The sequence below is a fragment of the Protopterus annectens genome, chromosome 12.part0 (assembly GCF_019279795.1).
Source record: "Protopterus annectens isolate FY-2018-M chromosome 12.part0, PAN1.0, whole genome shotgun sequence".
Classification (NCBI taxonomy): domain Eukaryota; kingdom Metazoa; phylum Chordata; order Ceratodontiformes; family Protopteridae; genus Protopterus; species Protopterus annectens.
Window position 1 is genome coordinate 879,842,930 of NC_056746.1, and position 18,671 is coordinate 879,861,600.

The window sequence follows — 18,671 nt, forward strand, 5'->3', positions numbered from 1 at the left end:
CTGTTAAAGAAATAAAACCGGATAGAAGATTGGGAGGAAGAGATGGACACTGTGTTTTTTGCAGAATATGAGACTACATACAGTATGAGATTGTTTGTTTAGTCTTCTTTATTTTAATTTTACATAACCGTGTCACGTATACATTTTAAACATCAGTATATTAAGTAATATCCTTGATTAAGAAAAAGAATATTAACCATTAATACACCCTGTAACAATATAAAGACATTTACAGAAAGAAATAAGAACACCCTTGACCCTTGGAGCAACACCTTACATTACTATGTATCTAATAGACTTTAAATCCTCCAATATTCCCCATCCCCCCCTCACCCAGTTCATAATATTGTATTACTTTGTTCTAGGTATTGGTAATGTTTAATATCTTTTCCCTAGCATCCTGGGCACTCAAAATCCTATTGTAAGTTCTTATATTGATATAGCCTATAGCACTCTTTCCCCACTATGGATTCCCTTTCCATGTTTTTGCTGTTTGACTTTTGACCCATCCCCCAAACACAAAATTGAAGACTTCACTGTAGCTATCTAACCTTTGTCTTCACTACCCAGTCCTTACAGACAAAATATCAAATTCCTTTGCACGTTCTTCCTAAATATACATTCCCACTAATGAATAATGTCATCCCAAATTATCTTAATATTTTTACAACTCCAAAACATATGCAAATTCCCTGTATCCAAACTTCTAAACCGCCAGCATTTCCCCCACTTATGCCATAATCTTTTGTGTTTGTAGAGGGTGGTCCTGTACCATCAATGCAGTCACTGCAAATACTGATGCAAAATCCCCAGCAGATCCATCAAAGTTTAAATCATTCTAAAGGCTCTTGGTTAGTTGTCTGCACTAAATTTTACCTTTTCATACTTCTCCCACCTAGGCCTTAATGTATCCATCTCCTTTCTATATCTGTGACTTGTGAGGAGTTTATAAAGCTTACAACTAGACACAAGCCCCTCAGCACATTCCCTCAGGAACATACAGCCTTTCATCCCCTGCTTTCTAGCCTTGTTAGTTCGAAAGCCAATAGTTCATAGATTGTTTTAATTTACTGAACTCTTCCCCGTCACCCATATCTAGAATGGAAGCTAAGCCAGTCCATAAATTTAAAACCTGTTCCTTCTTTCTTAAATAATAAATTCTCAACCTTGCTGATGTCTCTCCTCTGCCACTGTCACCAATAAATCAGCTTCCCTTCATCCTTATATTATGATTATTCCACAAACCAGATCTTAAAACTCCAAACTGCAAATATTTACTCCCCTTCATCATTTGAAAAAAATGTTTTCATTGATACATTTTGCTGGTTACCCACAAATGTTACTATGTTACCAGAGGAAACTGCAAACATCTTTAACACTTACTAAGACCATCCAATCACTAGCTAGCCAACTGTCTCCCAGTAGCTCCAATCAGGATTCCTCCTTGACCACTACCCTTCTCTCTTTTAACTTCCAGCCTGTATCTACATCAACCATCAGATCTCTAATTAACAAACTAAAACCCACTACCCTAGCAGCTGATCTCCTCCCACCAGAATATCTACAGAAAGGGGCTGATGCCATTGCATACCCTATTTCTATTATTATAAACCGCACCTTGTCCGAAGCCGCCATCCTCTCTAGCTGGAAGGTTTCCCACGTTACTCCCCTCCATAAAGGAGGGAACTCCTTAGACCTCTGAAACTACAGACCAATAGCCATACTATCACCACTGGCCAAAATAATGGAAAAATGTGTCCATAACCAATTAATGCACTATCTCACCCAGAATAAACTACTGGTCAACACTCAGCATGGCTTTAGGCCCCACCACAACACTACTTCAGCCCTCCTATCCTTCTCTAACTTTATGAACCTCAACCAAAACAATAACAAGCAGCAAACAAATAAATCCAAACCAGCCCAGACGTTGTCAGCAAATTTTGAAGCCTCCTTTCCACATTTACACCAACTGTTGCTTCCTCTGCAATGTTCACAGTACCTTCCGCCATCATTAGATACACAAGCAGCAAACAAATAAATCCAAACCAGCCCAGAAGTTTGGTTACCATTGCGGAAGCGCTCACCATTTTGTATTAAAAAAGAAGATTTTACTTTGTCATAGTTCAGCTTCTTTATTCCAGCTACCTTCCTACTGGGCACCTGTGTTTCAACAAAACAATAACAAACTTACCTCAACTCTCTTCCTATATCTCTCTAAGCCCTTTGATATGGTCAACCACCAACTACTTATCCATACCCTGAAGAAACTCTCACTAAACAACTGTGTAAATAAATGGCTCCAATCTTATCTGTCTGAAAGACAACAAGCAGTTTTTTGGCAGAATACATTATCCACTCATCTACTCATCACACTGGGAGTCCCCCAAGGCTCCATACTAGGACCACTTCTCTTCTCAGTGTTTATCAATGACCTGCCCACCATCAGTCCCAAGGCCACCTGCATCCAATATGTGGATGACTACACTTTAATCTGCACAGCCTCCTCCTCAACTGAACTTATGACCCTAACCCAGAATACTTTCAATGATGTAGGAAAATGGTTCACAAACCGTCAGCTTATTTTAAACCCCAACAAAACTAACATGCTAATCTTTTCCCCCACCTGTAAATCCTCTTCAACATTTTTTACTATAAGATCCAACAATGGGACAATTATATCCCCAGATGCTCACACCAAACTCCTAGGGGTCATGGTTGACAATACCCTAAAATATGATACCCGTGTCAAACCATCAAAACCATCAACAAAAAACTAGGCTCCCTCTACAGGATCAAACCTTTCCTCACTCCATTTGCAAGAACAACTATTGCTCACTCCCACTTACTATCTACCCTTCTCTATGCCTCCCCCCTTTTCACTAACCTGAATAAAACCACTCTTACCAAACCGGCTAGCTGTTACAACCATATTGCTAGATTTGCTACAGGTACAACCTCTAGGACCCACCACTGTATCAACTTAACTCAACTAGGATGGCTTGAATGGACTAGTCTTCTCCAATACAACCAACTTATAATAGCCCACAAAGTTCTAAACCACCCCGAAAAGACACCAGCACTAAACAAGATCATTAATCCCTATAGCAACCTGAGGTCACTGCACTCTACTGACAAACTGTTGGTTCAAACAACCAAAAGCATAAATGTGGCTGGGGGCTCTCTATTCACCAACTCTGTAGGCAAAACTTGGAACTCCCTACCTGCTGAACTTACTCTCCAGCCCTTCCTAACCCAGTTAAAAAAAAAGCCTCAAACTACACTTCCAAATGCACTGGCAATGTCCCTGTTCAAACCCTGACTAACCCCCACCCACTGGTCTTGGATACCTTTGCCTAATCAAACCGGTCATTTGATTCTAAAATGTATCTGACTTATCTTTGTAGAATATCTAGAGCTCATTAAGGGATTAAGCCCTTATCTGTGTGAAACACTGTGTGAAACATAGATGCCTTATCTAATTGTTTGAACAATGTTCTATGAATGTTTGTAACCTTACTGAAAACTGTATACTATACTAATTTTATCAATAATGTTCTATGAATGTTTGTAACCTTACTGAAGACTGTATACTGTACTAAATTGTACATGTTTCTAATGTAATGTAATCTACTAACTTGGAACTTTTCTCCCCGGGTCTCTGATGAAAAAGGACATATAGCCAGTCAGACCTTCTCAGTAAACAAATGTAAAATAAAATAAATAAAATACTATCCCTACCGGTATTTTCAACTTCTCTACCCCAAATGGTAGCTACTGTGGATGCTAAGGTTTGCAGTTCAAAGTTCGGCAGTACTCAATTCCCCATTCATCAAGGTAAGTGTAAACTCCCTGTTAGATCCTGCTCCTTTGTCTTTTCCACAAAAAATTGTCACATAAAGATTGTAACTTCTGCAACCACTCTGCATTTGTCTGCACAGATACAGTACCCTCAGGAAAATAATTATCTGCATTGAACTGATTCTACCTACCAATGTAGAAACTTTACTGGATAATTTTTCTAAAAAGCAGTGAACTTGGTGCAGTTACTCTTTATTATATCCCCATTCTGTTCCCTTCATGGTCCAGTCTAAATACTTAACTTTGGCTTTGCTAGTGACTCAGTAGTCAGCAATTGCTTTACGGGCAATGCCCACTCTTACCTGAAAGGTCTTGATTCAGTTACATTCTAAACCTGGCATCATTTTAAATTGTTCAAAAATCTCTGTGACCCCAGGGAGGATAAGATCTAATCTATTTGTCACCAACATACGACCATCAGCAAACAAGCAAATGAACTTCAACTCAAATGGAATTCCCTGCATAAATTGGTAAATCCATTGAGCTAATATTTCCATGACCAAAATTAGCGGAGTAGGGGATATGTCAGCCTTGTCTGGTACTCCTCCTAATTTTAATCTCCCTTGATAACTGCCCATTGGTTATTAATTGTGCTTTTGTGTATGAATACAAAGCAGAATCCCAAGTCAAAATTCTACATCCTATCCTCCCCCTAATATTTCAAAACCTTAATTCAAAAGGCGAATTCCAGCAAGCCATATATAAAAAAATATGACCCCAGCTTTGTCCCAGGCTTTTTATCAGTGTTCACCAAAACTCTATTAAACCCCACCAGTTGCTCTGTGCTGTGTGGTACTTCACAAAGCCTATTTGATGTCCCTGCAGAATATTAAGTAACACTGCAGTTTTGTAGCTAAAAAGGAAGCCAAAATATTGGCATCTACATGAGTAAGAAATATAGGTCTATATTTTTCCATGAACCAACTATGCTGGTGTCATTTCAGGAGCAAAACCACTAATGCTATAGTGAAGGAATCTGGGTGAATCCCTTGACCCATCCATCTGTGGGAAACGTCAGCTAAATTGACCCCAATACCTCCTGAAACATTTTACAAAATTCCACAGGAAATCAGAACCCCTAGATTTCCCTATCCTTATGCTGATAATGAAGTGCAATATTTCCAGGACAAAAATATCCTTATTGAGGACTTCTCTTTCAATATAGACTTCTCCTTATTGTTATCCTTTAGCCTAGTCTCTAAACATTAACCTGTCTTTTCCCCCTGTTCCACCAAAAATCCTCAGCACTAAAAAGATTTTTTGACCACCATAGCTTCCCTCTCCAAACCCACTGAGGTAACCCATTTCCTTTCCTTCCATTTAACTCTAAATTTCTCTAAAATAAGCACTTCTCTTCCTAAGTTCTAATGGGGTTACTCCAAAACCATGATTTTTATTTCCACCTCCCAGGTTTCTGTTCCCCACTAGGGATGTCCAACATTAGAAGTATATGAGCATGGTCTGATAGACAGCACACCCTAATTTCCTCCTTTTAAACTGAGTCATACTCAGCGCACTAGACCAAAACCCTGTTTAATCAACTGGTTTTCTTCCCTTCATTTCTAAAAAAATATAACTTTCGACATCAGGTTGTTGCCATCTCCAATCTTCCACCCAATCGTCCTCCATTGACCACTGATAAACATCATTCTCTCTCTTCCTCATAACTTTCTGTCCCTACTACAATTCACAACATAATTAAAATCCCCTCCTTTTATCCCTTTCACAAAAATAAGTGTTGCATGCTAATTAATAGAAAATTTTTGAAAGTCAGGGGAATCTGCTTTAGGTTCATACACTGACACAGTCTTCCACACATGACTCTTAAAGTTCTAATTCCATTATCAACCATTTCTCATCTTAGTCCTCCTTCAGTGATGTGATCTTTACCTCCAAATTTGTTTGACCAAAACAGCCACACCTTTTTTATAATCCTGCACTACACTACATCCTGCTGCATCTAGATCCTTGTACCTAGCTTGAGGGTCTCCTTTCTCCTTTTATTTCATGGAGCAAAATAACATCAACCTTAATTATGTTAAGTTTGTTTCTAATCCTGACTCTCTTTATTGGGTTACATATGTCCCCCTCAATCCAGGTTGCTACCTTTAATACCTCCCCCCTGCACCCCCTCAGCTTCCTATCATTCCTTGATTCACCACTCCCCCTCTTCTCACCTGGGCTAGGTATGCCTTGATCCTTGGATTACCCAGGATCTACATCTGTCTCTCTGAGTTGAAGAATTTTCAGGAGCTGATGAAACAGTTATTGCAGGTAGAGTACATGTTGTGCCCCTCGGCCCTCACCCAACTGGTGCTAGGAAAAAAGAAAATCCTCAAAACAAGTCAAGTTTGCATAGAGTCTCTCAAGTGAATTATAGATTACTACAAACCCTGCCTGACATATCACATTCATCCTACATAAAATCACTACAATAGTGGTTAAAACTCCAATAGGTATACCCATTAGGTATAAACAAGACATGGATATATTAATTTTATATCAAGAGATATATTGGGTTCACTGTAGCATATTCACAACAATCTTCATTAGAATACATTAAAATACAGTCTAAACTTTCCAATGAAATGCTTAACAATGACATATGTAATCAGAAGTATGATCACAGCACTTATTAGAAAGAGGTCCATAATAAAACAAAAAGTCCATAGGCTTCTCTTTGTTTACTCCTTAAAGCAAGCCACAAGTCCAGACACATGAGCTGGAATGCCTAAGAAACAGTTTGCTGCCAAAAACAAGTACAGTCACTTACTTACTTAGCCATCCTTTGAGCATCTTTGCCATCTTTTTACTAGTGGTGGTAATTAGACAAATCACTCACTGTGCTGCTGATCCCTTGTGCCTATAAAATTACACTATAGGTTCATAGCATACCTCTCAACCTCAAATGTGGACAAAGCCAAAAATAATAGCAGGACAAAGGCCCCAAAATAGGGACACTTTAAATATCGCTCTTACATACTTAGACAGTTGATAGAAAAACAGGTTTTACATTAACATGAATTTTCTGAAAGGTATGAAGTCTGAAACTCAAATGTCTGTCATTGTTCTCTGACTTCAACCCTCAATGATTTGCCAACAGTTTGCCAGAAAACCATAATTTTATGAAAAACAGTACAAAATGTGAGGCAGAAATTTGGACATTCTGCGAAAATCTGTACACTTGAGAGGTATGGTTTATAAGCTGATAGGTGTACATACACTAGACTCACAACTACAAGGGCCTTTTTAAGCCTAGGTATGCATCCCAAATCTCTGTCAAGTTGTGGTACCCTTGATAAGTGTAAGCAGGGGCCTGGGAGGTGAAACATTTACAAGCCAGGACTTGGGAGATAAACCTGTACCCATTAGAGGCATAGGTGCCAAACCAGGCATTAATTTCCTCTTCCCTCTCCAGTTGTCCAAATTACACTTGAATTGAGTTAGGGACAAACTCTGCTTGACACTGATGGGAAGCCTGTTAAAGAGAATGGGTAGTCTCTCTGATACATACCTATCTCTCCAGCAGTCATGTTTATATCACAGGCAATATTTAAGTCTTTAGAATTGGTAATTCTGGTGCTGTTTGTTTTGTGGATATGCAGAAGGTCCATCAGGGTGGGGTCTGATAATACCTTGTATGCCAGGCATAGCTCTCCCCTCAGCATTCTCTAGGAAACAGAATACAGGGACAGGGCCATGAGGAGGTCTGCATAGTTCATGTTGGTTACTCCCTGTATTCTTTTACTGAGGAACCACCATGAGTGTTCCAATTGTTGTATTTGCCTTGTTAGGTACATACCAAAATGAGCATTGTAGTCGATGTCAGCTCTGCTGAATGCCGAATACGGTGGAACAATGGCATCCTTGGACCCAGATGCCACACCTTTGTGCAAGTTGCGCAACATAGAATGATTTACTCACTACAGTAGGAACCTGATGATCAAAGTCTAGATTACTGTCTATGTTTGCCCCCAAGTCTCTGACTACTGGGTCAACTCTTAGGGATGAGTTCTCAATATGATAGTTTCCAGGGGTAGATGACTTCCCAAATGACACTATTATGTATTTCTTTTCATTATTTTTAGTCAATGGCTCTGACACCAGTTATTTGTCTGTGTCAAACCTCCCTGGAGAACATTTGTTTCCGTGGGGAATTCTATAATTGCTCCTAATTTGCAATCATCTGCAAATTTAGTCAGCCAAAAGCCATTGGCATTGACCTTGACTTTAGAGAAGGGAATGCCAAAAAATAGCAGTCTCAGGACTGATTCATAAGGGACTCCACTTGTGGCTGGCCTCTTTGTAGAGGTGGACTCCCCAATTCTAAATTCCTGGGTCCTGTCTTTCAGTCAGCTGGCTGTTCACCAGGTGACATAAAGGTTTATACCTAACCTCCTGAGTTTATCAACAGTGCCTGAGTGGGGTATTATGTCAAATGCCTTGGCCTGGGTAGGCAGTGTGAACTGTTTTGCCCTCATCCATTGCTTTGGTGACTTTCTCAAAGAAGTCTACCAGGCTGAGGAAGCATGACCTGCCCTGGATGAAACCAAATTGGGATGACTCCAGTGTCTGGAGGTTTCCTTTGTCATTATTATTTTTTTTAAATGACAAACATCTTTATTAAATTATCATGTATGACATAGACAATCATACATTTACATAAATGAAAACAGACCATATTGACATATTTTCAGTTGCAAACATTATGCATCACTTAATAATCTATCCAATCACTGTCAGTCAAACATTACATAGCTCATTCAAATCCTGCCTTCTTTTAAACCTCATTGCTCCTCTGCATGCATTGTTCCCACAATTCCCATTTTTTCTACGTAATTTGCTCTTACCCATTTCTAAAGCTCTCATTTCCAGTTGTTTTGTCTCTGTTACTATATTCACTCATTGTAATACAGTTCGTTTTGACTTTGATTTCCATTTTCTAGTAATTGCTTTTTTGGCAGCCACCATAATTAGATTCAGCAAGGCCTTACTATGTCTAGACAATTCCGATTCTGTATTATACTTCAAAAAATCATTTCTTTAGTTATACCAGTTTGTTCACCCAGGATTTCTGACAGAATAGTCTTCAGGGAATTCTTAAAGTCTGACAACTCATTACACTGCTAGAAACTATGTTCCAATGACCTCTTTCTTTCCCTTTATATCTCCAGCATTTGCTGTCTACCTCTGTAAACATTCTTTGGAGTCTACTTAGGGTATATAAATGCCTGTGTAAACACTTCCAAGCAAATATATTAAATCTTCTAGATTTTGTTGCATATTACCTGTTAACCTATTTGGGAGACATACATATATTCCCCCATGTTTCTTTGTGAATTTCTTATCCCGTCTCTCCTCCCAATCCTTTTAACCTCCTCTGACTGATTCATATAGTTATCATGTAATATTTTATATGCTCTACTGATTATTCCTTTTTTTAACAGCAGCTTCTATTCTAGATTCTACTAAAAATTCCACCAGTGCTGGTCTTTCACTTTGGATCCCCGTATTTCTTTCTCTTTGCCTATACTCTGATATCAGCCCTTGATAGGGAAGGCAATCTCTAGCCTGCAGTCCAAATAAATTCTATTGGAAGACGTAGCTTATCCCACTTGACTCTTTCCATCTTCTCCTCCCAGATAAAATCCTTAAGTTCTTTATTAATTGCTATCCACAACTTCGCCTCTGCTTGCTTAAAATATGCCTTACCTGTGTATAAAACTAAAGGGACTAAAAGCATTTTAACTGTTTGTATCTCGCTTTCCATATCCATAAAAGAGAGCTTCCAGTTTCTCACCTTTTGTGTTATCTTTTTTTAGTCTCTTCCCACATATCCTTAGCTGACACATCAGAATCTCTTTTGATCCATACCCCTAAATACTTCATTTTATCATGTCCCCATAAATATGGATATTGCTGAACCAATTTGTGTGTGGATGCATAATTTACAGCTATTGCTTTTGTTTAAGCTTCATTAATTTTGTATCCTGAAAAGACTTGAAACTGTCTCAAAATGTTCTTCAACAATTAAATGTCCTTTTCTGGTTTTATCAGGTATAAAATAATATCATCTGCAAATAGAGCCAACTTTTCTTGACTACCATATCAGTTATAACAATGAATTTCTGAGTCTCTCATTTTCTTTGACAATGGTTCTAAATCTAATGCAAATAACAAAGGGGAAAGTGGACAACCCTGCCTGGTTCCTCTGCTCAAAGAGAAATTATCAGAGAAGAACCCACCCACTTTAAATTTTTGCCTCCGATCCCACATATATCCTCCTAATCAAATTTATAATGTTATCAGGGAATGCAAATGCTTCTACTGACCTGTTCATAAACTCCCAGCTTACTCCATCAGATGCTATCTCTGTATCAAGATCCACCAATAACAGTGGTATTTTCTTACATTTTCCTTCTCTCTGGATCATCATTGTTGTGTTAATGTTGTCAAATGTTTGCCTCCCCTCCACAAAAGCCACATTGATCCATATCTATCATTTTTGGCATCACATTTGCCATTTTTTTAGCCACCATAGATATAAAATGTTATAATCATGGTTTAGGATTAAAATGGACCTGTATGAATCCTGATCTAATGGGTCTTGACCCTTTTAGGTATTACAGTCACCACTGCTTTCTTCCAGGATGTTGATGCTTCTCCTCCTCTTAAAATATCGTTAAATAGAGCCTTCCAGAACTTTATCGTTTTTTTCCCTCCTAGCTTCGAAACTTCCACAGGAATACCATCTGTTCCTGGGAACTTTCCTATAGATTGGTTATACATCAACTTTTTTATCTCATCTCCTCCTGTTCCAACTGTTAGTAATTAAGCCTCATCTACCTCTAGGCTTGCCATATTTAATTCTTCCATTAACATTTCCATTTGCACCTTTTCCTGAGTTCTGTCTCTCTGCCTTGTACAGATTTTCATAAAATTTCCAAAATATTTCTAATACCTCTACGGGATCTCTTATTATCTTCCTTGTTATAAGCTCCCTAAGCTCGGTGATAACCCTTTCTACACTCTGTTGCCTGAGTCATTGTGCTAAATGTCTTTGTGCCATGGAGTTATTATCAAAAAATGTTGCTTAAAAGCAATCTTTCTAAACTCATGCATATTACTGATGTAATTCCTTATTTTCTGTTTAGCATTTTGCAATTTCTTGTCTTCTCATTATATCAGATTTCCCCCCGTTCTGCAGTACTTTAACGTTGTCAGTCCCTCTAAATAATTCTTGTTACTTCCTAACCATATTTCTCTTTCTTTTAATTCCACCTTATTTTTAAACTCTAATTTTAATCCACTCCCTAGCAATATTTTCAGAAAGAAAATTCTTTCTTCTCTAATGACTCCCAAATAATTTCCACTACCCAGTCCTTAAATTCCTGTCTTTTCAATAGATAGGTGGGAAAGCACCAGTGTCTCATTTTTATTTCATTACCCTGCATTTTTATTTTAGCTTTTATTGGCGTGTGATCTGGAATAGTTATTGGATGCATATCAAAACTTTCAATTAAATGCACATGTTCCTGTGAAATATAAATTCTGTCTATCCTAGCCCACTTTATGTATCTTGGGGAATAATATGTAAATTCACTATAAAATCCTACTACTGAATTCACATCTTCCATGCCAAATATTTTCATAAATTTCTTCAGTAATCTACCCTCCTTTGTTATATATCCCTTCTGCCCCCTCAGATACATCTTCACTGCTGAAAATCAAATTTCAGTCCCAACCTATAAACAATATTCTCTCTTAAAAGTTGATTACTCCCACCAGATTTTTTTAAACTCCATAATAGCAATCTTGGGTGGAATATAAATGCATGCCAGTGTAATCCTCCTTTCTTGCCAGGAGACTCTTAGTGCTACAAATCTCCCATTATTGTTTTATGCTCTTCTTTCATGATTGGAGCTTTTCTTGCAGTTAATATAAGTGCTCCTCATTTCCTTTGTCCCAGGTATTCTGCTGAATAACCATCCTGAAAACCATTTTTTATGAAATTCACATGCTCAGTTCTTTCCAAATGTGTCTTCTGTAACATAGCTATACATTTTTATTATAATTTACTACTCTTTCTTTTTAGTATGTGAGACCATTTACATTTAAAGATAATACAGAAAGGGTCATTATGTTAAAAAAGTTATTATTCCTACCTTTTATGTGTAACAGCTTTTTTCTAAAGTGTCTAGTTCCAGCTTTTGCTTAACATCCATACACTAATGTTTGGCAGGTTGATGTTTTATACAGTTGTTTCTTGTCATATCCATTTGAGCCTATGTTGCATCTTTAAAAACTTTTTGTTTTATTGAAAGCACTCAAAAAACACAACCCAATACATCCCTAAAACATAACTTAGTACTAACTTACAAAACTATGTACATCTTCAAATATTGAAGTTTTACCTTCCTAACAGGAACAATTGCCACAGACTGACAGCCACACTCACAGCCTTGGATTAACCTAAAAGGAAGGCTATCCATGCTAAGACACATGGTACAGCTTGTGCTTCTATAAGTGTTGTCTGGTTTTGTTTTTTTTTTTTTTTTTGAGCATTCTACAGCTCAGCCTGTATAACACATTCCCCCTGCTTACTTCATCTCACCGTTGCTAAAAAAGTAACAAAATATCTGTTTATAAGTCAGGTTAAAAGCTTGCTTTCTCCCAACAGTCAGTGAAATTGCCTGGTTAAGCTACAAACTTTAATACAGTATTGAGTACAACACAGCTCACTTTTCAAAGAATTGAGTAAAATTGAGTAAATTGAAGCTCACTTTAAAAAGAACTGAGTAAAACACTTTTACAACAAAGTTGTATTCTTTAAGCCTGCATACTCATAGACCCTGGAAATCCTTGTAACTTGGTATAGCCCCGCTCTGCTCACCCTCGCTTTACTCGGGCTTGCTCCGCACTCCACCCTTCCCCAAATTCCACCCACCCCCACTACTGATACATTTAAGCTCAATAAACCACTTCCCCTCTCCTACAACATATCATTGATAACCCGCGCCTCCATACACCACCCCTTCCTGCCAACAACCCCCTTAATTCTCCACCCACATTCCTTACCAAGTACCACTACTATCAAGATGAGACCAATTATGTTCCTCTCAGTTATATTGCCTGGGCTATATCTCCTCACCATCTATGAAAACCAGCCCTATCATGGCTTTCACCATCCCATATCTCATACCATCTCTGGTCCCACCTTGAGTGAATCAGACCAAACCCTAGCTCACTACAAACCTGTCGTCTCCACTTTTAACAACCAGCAACTAACTAGACCACAGACCATCTCCCACAAAACTAGATATTATCATAAAATAATAAGTAAAGTGCTGAAACTTATAATCACAGTACAACTTACTCTGATGAGGGATCGAGCATCCACCCTAACCCTGGACCCACCCTTCCCACAAGCTCCCAGCCCACTACCACCTTCAACATACGGCCAAATGCAAGGTCCCCTAACTCTCTCCTGACCTGTCACCTAAACATCAGGAGTATTAACAACAAGGTCCATAATCTTCATGCCTTTCTAACCACCTACTTAACTGATGTGCTATGTCTTCCAGAAACCTGGCTAAAACCAGGAACTAAAAATGATGAGGTTATCCCGCCAGGGTACAATATACTTAGACTAGACCAAAACACCAGGAAATGTGGAGGAGTAGCAGTTCTGTTTAAAAACACAATATATGTTACTCTAGCTCCACAGCATCCCCTCTTGTTCAATAATGCAGAAGCCCTAGTTAGCAAACTACAGCTTAACAAAAGAAAATTTATATTCATTGCCTGCATTTATATCCCTCCAGGCAACAATGCAAATACCCTAGAAGAATTCCTCCAATGGCTTTCCAACACATATCCCCATGAAACTATGGTGTTAGGAGAAGTTAATATTGACTGGAATAATTATTCCTCTGAGTCTCCCACCGCCCATATAAACCTTCACTGCTATACCCAACACTGTATCCTCATCCACCAGAATACATAAGTCCAACTACAAAGGCAGTATCCTGGACTGGATTCTTATCAACAATCACCCAGACCTGTATAACACGTGTACCCTCCCAGATGATATAAGTGACCACTTACTCACTTACATCATTAAGCATAAAGTAGATAACCACCACCAAGTTCTTTACATATCTATCAGAAACAACAAGAACTTTAACTCCACTGACTTTCAGAATGAACTCAGAGCATGATGATTCTGACAAAACTGTGGCATAAGGACAAAGTACTAAAAGTGGGAGACAGTAAAGTGTTTGTGGAAAATGATTACTCATGGTGCATCAGGCAGAAGAGGAATGCATTTATTCCACTAATCAAGGAATGTCAAGAAATAGGTATGAGATCCAAGCTGCTGTACCCAGCTATTTTCCGAATATTCTTTCCTTGTTCATTAAAACTCCTCCACAATCACTACCCCACTCCCATTCTCCCTTCATAAAGGAGGGAATTCTTTAGACCTCTTAAACTTCCAACCAATAGCCATACTATCACCACCAAAATTATGGAAAAGTGCATTCACAACCAATTAATGCACTGTCTCACCCAAAATAAACTACTGGCCAACTCTCAGCATGGTTTTAGGCCACAGCACAGCACCACATCAGCCCTTCTATCCTTCTCTAACTCTATCAACATCAATCAAAACAATAACAAACTTACCTCAGCTCTCTTCCTAGATCTCTCTATGGCCTTTGATATGGTCAATCACCAACTGCTTCTCTGCACCCTGACGGAACTGTCACTGAATAGTAGCTCCATTAAATGGTTCCAATCTTACCTGTCTCATAGACAACAAGCAGTTTTATGGCAGAATACCCTATCCACACATTTACCCATTACTCTAGGAGTCCCCCAAGGCTCCATACTAGGACCACTACTCTTCTCAGTCTTTATCAATGACCTACCCACCATCACTCCCAAGGCCACCGCATCCAATACATGGAAGACTCTACTTTAATATGTACCGCCTCCTCCTCAATTGAGCTCATAACCCTAACACAGAACACTTTCAATGATATAGAAAAGTGGTTTTCAAACCATCAGCTTCTATTAAACCCCAACAAAACTGCTCATGTTTTTCCCCACCTACAAATCTTCCTCACCATTCTTTACTATAAGTTCCAACAATGGCACAATCATATTCCCAGATACTCACACAAAACTCCTGGGCATCACAGTCGATAATGCCCTAAAATATGATATCCATGTCAATCAAGCCATCAAATCTGTCAAAAAAAACTGGCTCCCTATACAGGATCAAACACTTCCTCACTCTTTTTGCAAGAACCACTATCGCTCGGTCCCACTGACTATCTACCCTCCTCTATGCCTCCCCCCTGTTCACTATCCTGAACCAAGCCACCCTTACCAAACTTGCTAGTTGTTACAACCATATTGCTAGATTTGCTACAGGTGCTACCTCTAGGACCCATTATTGTATCAATCTAACTCAAATAGGATGGCTATAGTGGCCCAGTCTTCTCCGATACAACCAACTTTAATAACCCACAAAATACTATATCAACCCGAAAAAACACCAGCAGTAAATAAGATCATCAAACCCTACAGCAACCTGAGGACACTATGCTTTGCTGACAAACTGCTGGTATAAACAACTAAGAGCATAAATGTGGCTGGGGACTCACTATTCACAAAGTCAGTAGGCAAAACCTGGAATATGCTACCTGCCAAACTTACTCACCAATCCTCCTTAACCCAGTTGAAAAAAGCCTCAAACTTCACTTCCAACAGCATTGGCAGTGTCCCTGCTTAAACTCCAACTAATAACCACCCGCTGTTCCTGCAAACTTTCCCTAAGCATTTCAATCTTATACTCTAATAAGTGTACAAATTCTTGAAGGGACTTAACCCATACCTCTGTGTATTATTGTCTGAAATTGAAGCTGCATGATTTTGATGTTGTCTACTATGTTTTATCCATGCTTGTCACCCTACTGAGAACTACATATTATACTTATCTCTAAATGTTTCCATTGTTCCTAATGTATTTATACTCTGCTTTCTGGAGGTTTTCTCCCTGGGCCTCCTCTGAAAATGGACATGTATCCAGTCGAACTTTCCCAGTAAACAAAAGCAAAATAAATAAAATAAAATAAATAAATAAAATAAATGTTATCCTTATTATTGTCCCAGATTGGGAAAACACTTGAATGCTTTCAGAAAACACTGTCTCCTAGCCATTGGAAGAAAGAAGTATTCTATTTTGATTCCTCTTCATCAGATTGTCTCCATGGAGACATGAGGACCAGATACACAGCTGTTTCTGCAAGGGCTCATTTATTTGCTAGGAGAAAACTTTTTATTATATTATTTTTTTTTATTTGCTTTCTCTTAAAACTTGTTACTAGATCAAGCCAAGAGCCTTAATCCATTCATACCCCTATGCAAAAGTGAGAAAAAGCACATCAAATATTCTTGTATCATGCTCTTTTGACCAGGCTTTTCTTCTTTTTTACATTGCAGTGCCTATGTTTCTTAAAATCAAACAAGAAGAAATAAAGAAAAGGAAACAGCAGAGGCACCTGTTTACTTTAGTGTCCCAACTACACTCAAAAATAACTGAGAAAGCTTTACTTTATAGCATGCAGATTAAACCAAGCATTATAGAAATACTACTGTTAAGAAAAACATTTTGTTTTACTTACAGTTAAACTCCTTCCTTTCTCTTTCCCTATCATATATGTTCTTCCAAACATTAATGACACAAAGTAGGGCATATGCTTTAGAGTCCCCTTACAAGTTTAACAAAGTCAAAAAAGTCCAATAATTCCAGGTTTTCTTGTTCTGACATGTTTCAGAAATATAATTAATGTTCTGTAATTCCACATTTATTTGTCCATTTCTGAGTTGCTGGTTTTATTCCTGTTGCTCTCCATTTCCCAAATCCAGTCTCTGCTTCATTTCTGGTGTACTCCCAGTTCTTCTAATCAACTCTTGTGCTGTTTTCTGTCTCTCAAACTTTTTTCATTGAGAAATTGGAAAAAGGTTTCACTGTCATAGTCTCTCTGTAAACTTTATTACCAGAAGAAAAAGAAGCAGAATCTCCTTCTGTTTCATAGTTCACATTTTGTTAGATGAACATTTGTATTTCCCCCTTAGCATGTTCTGCAGTAAAAAAATGATTTTGTCCGTCAAGGAAAGAATATTCGGATAATAGCTGGGTACAGCAGCTTGGATCTCATACCTATTTCTTGACATTCCTTGATTAGTGGAATAAATGCATTCCTCTTCTGCCTAATGCACCGTGAGTAATCATTTTCCACAAACACTTTAATGTCTCCCACTTTTAGTACTTTGTCCTTCTGCCACAGTTTTGTCAGAATCATCTCCTTCTGGTAGGATTGCATATTTACTAGGCTGCTTTCTCGTGGCCAGGTTTGGAGAATACACATAATGTGCTCTTTCAATTAACAACTCCTGCTGTGGAATACCAGTTCAGTTGCTCATTTGCACTTTCATAATATTAATACAGTCTGTCCCTTCTAGCTTCTGTGGAACAGCAGAAAAATCTCAGGTATCCCTATGTGCTTTATCCTCTAATTCTATTATTTTTTGAAACATCTCTTCTTGAACAGTCTCATATTCAGCCAGCCTTTTCTTCATGTTGACCTCTGATTTTTTGTAGTTTTATTACCTCATCTGAATATCTGTTTAAAGCTTCTTCCATATCTTCCAGCCTTTTGCCATTTTAGTTGATATACTTCTTCAGTGTTTCATTTATTTCAATCAGTTCTGAGTACATTTGACTTATTTTTTCCTCTAGGTTACTGGAAGTCAAGTCTTGCACAAAGCTGGAGCTTGCACTGCTTTTTTTTGCAGAACAGCTGCAGAATTCTTCCCAATCAATGTTTTTCCTTACCTTTTGTGATTGATTTTCTTTCAGGTTCTGAGTTTATTTTTGCTGGCATCCAGGCATGCATTTACTAGCCAATTACTGAAAACTGGACAAAAATATGAGTTTACTGACCCTCTGTTCTGAGTTTCTGATTTCACACTGAGATAGCTGAAATTAAACTGTTACTCGATGTGCAGCCACCATAGAATTTCTGTTTCCCATGTCATTGTTGATCAGTTACATGATAATTCTTTCCATGGCTTTGCATATGAGACTAGTGACATTTATGCATCTGCAATTTCCAAAGTCTGGACCTGGCTCACATTTGTGCAAAGGAATGACTGTCAGGCTTTTCTCCATTCATGAGTCACCGAGCCTGTTTGGAGGCTATAGTTGAATAGCAATTCCAGGAGACCTGATAGGTCATGTTTCATGCTATTTAGAATGTATCCCAGGATATTGTCTGGGCCAACTGATGCAGTGTTCTTGGCCTTAGCGAGAGAACACTTAGGACCTGTCCCCTATTGAAAGTAGAGAAAGTTATATTTAATCATATTTCTGAAGGAAGGTTGCGGGAGAGAGAGGGGTAAAGTTGGAGCTGAATTTGTTGGCCAGTAGATTTGCAATATCTTCTAGCTCAGTATAGGTGGTTCTGCACACAATTATGTATTGCCTTTGAGGTTGTGGACATAGCTAAATAATGCCTTGCAGTTGTCATTGGCCTAGGAGGCCAAATTTACCTCACATTTGGCTTTGTTTGACTTTATTTGTCCTTGAGTTGTTTGTATTGTTTCAGGAGAGTGCTTTTATCTTGCTGGGTGCTATACCTCCTACTTTTTCTTCACTCTGTTAAACAGCCTATTGTTGTGATTTCACCGGAGTGACTTATTATTTGAGTTAGTTCCGTACTTCTTCCTGGTGGGTACAT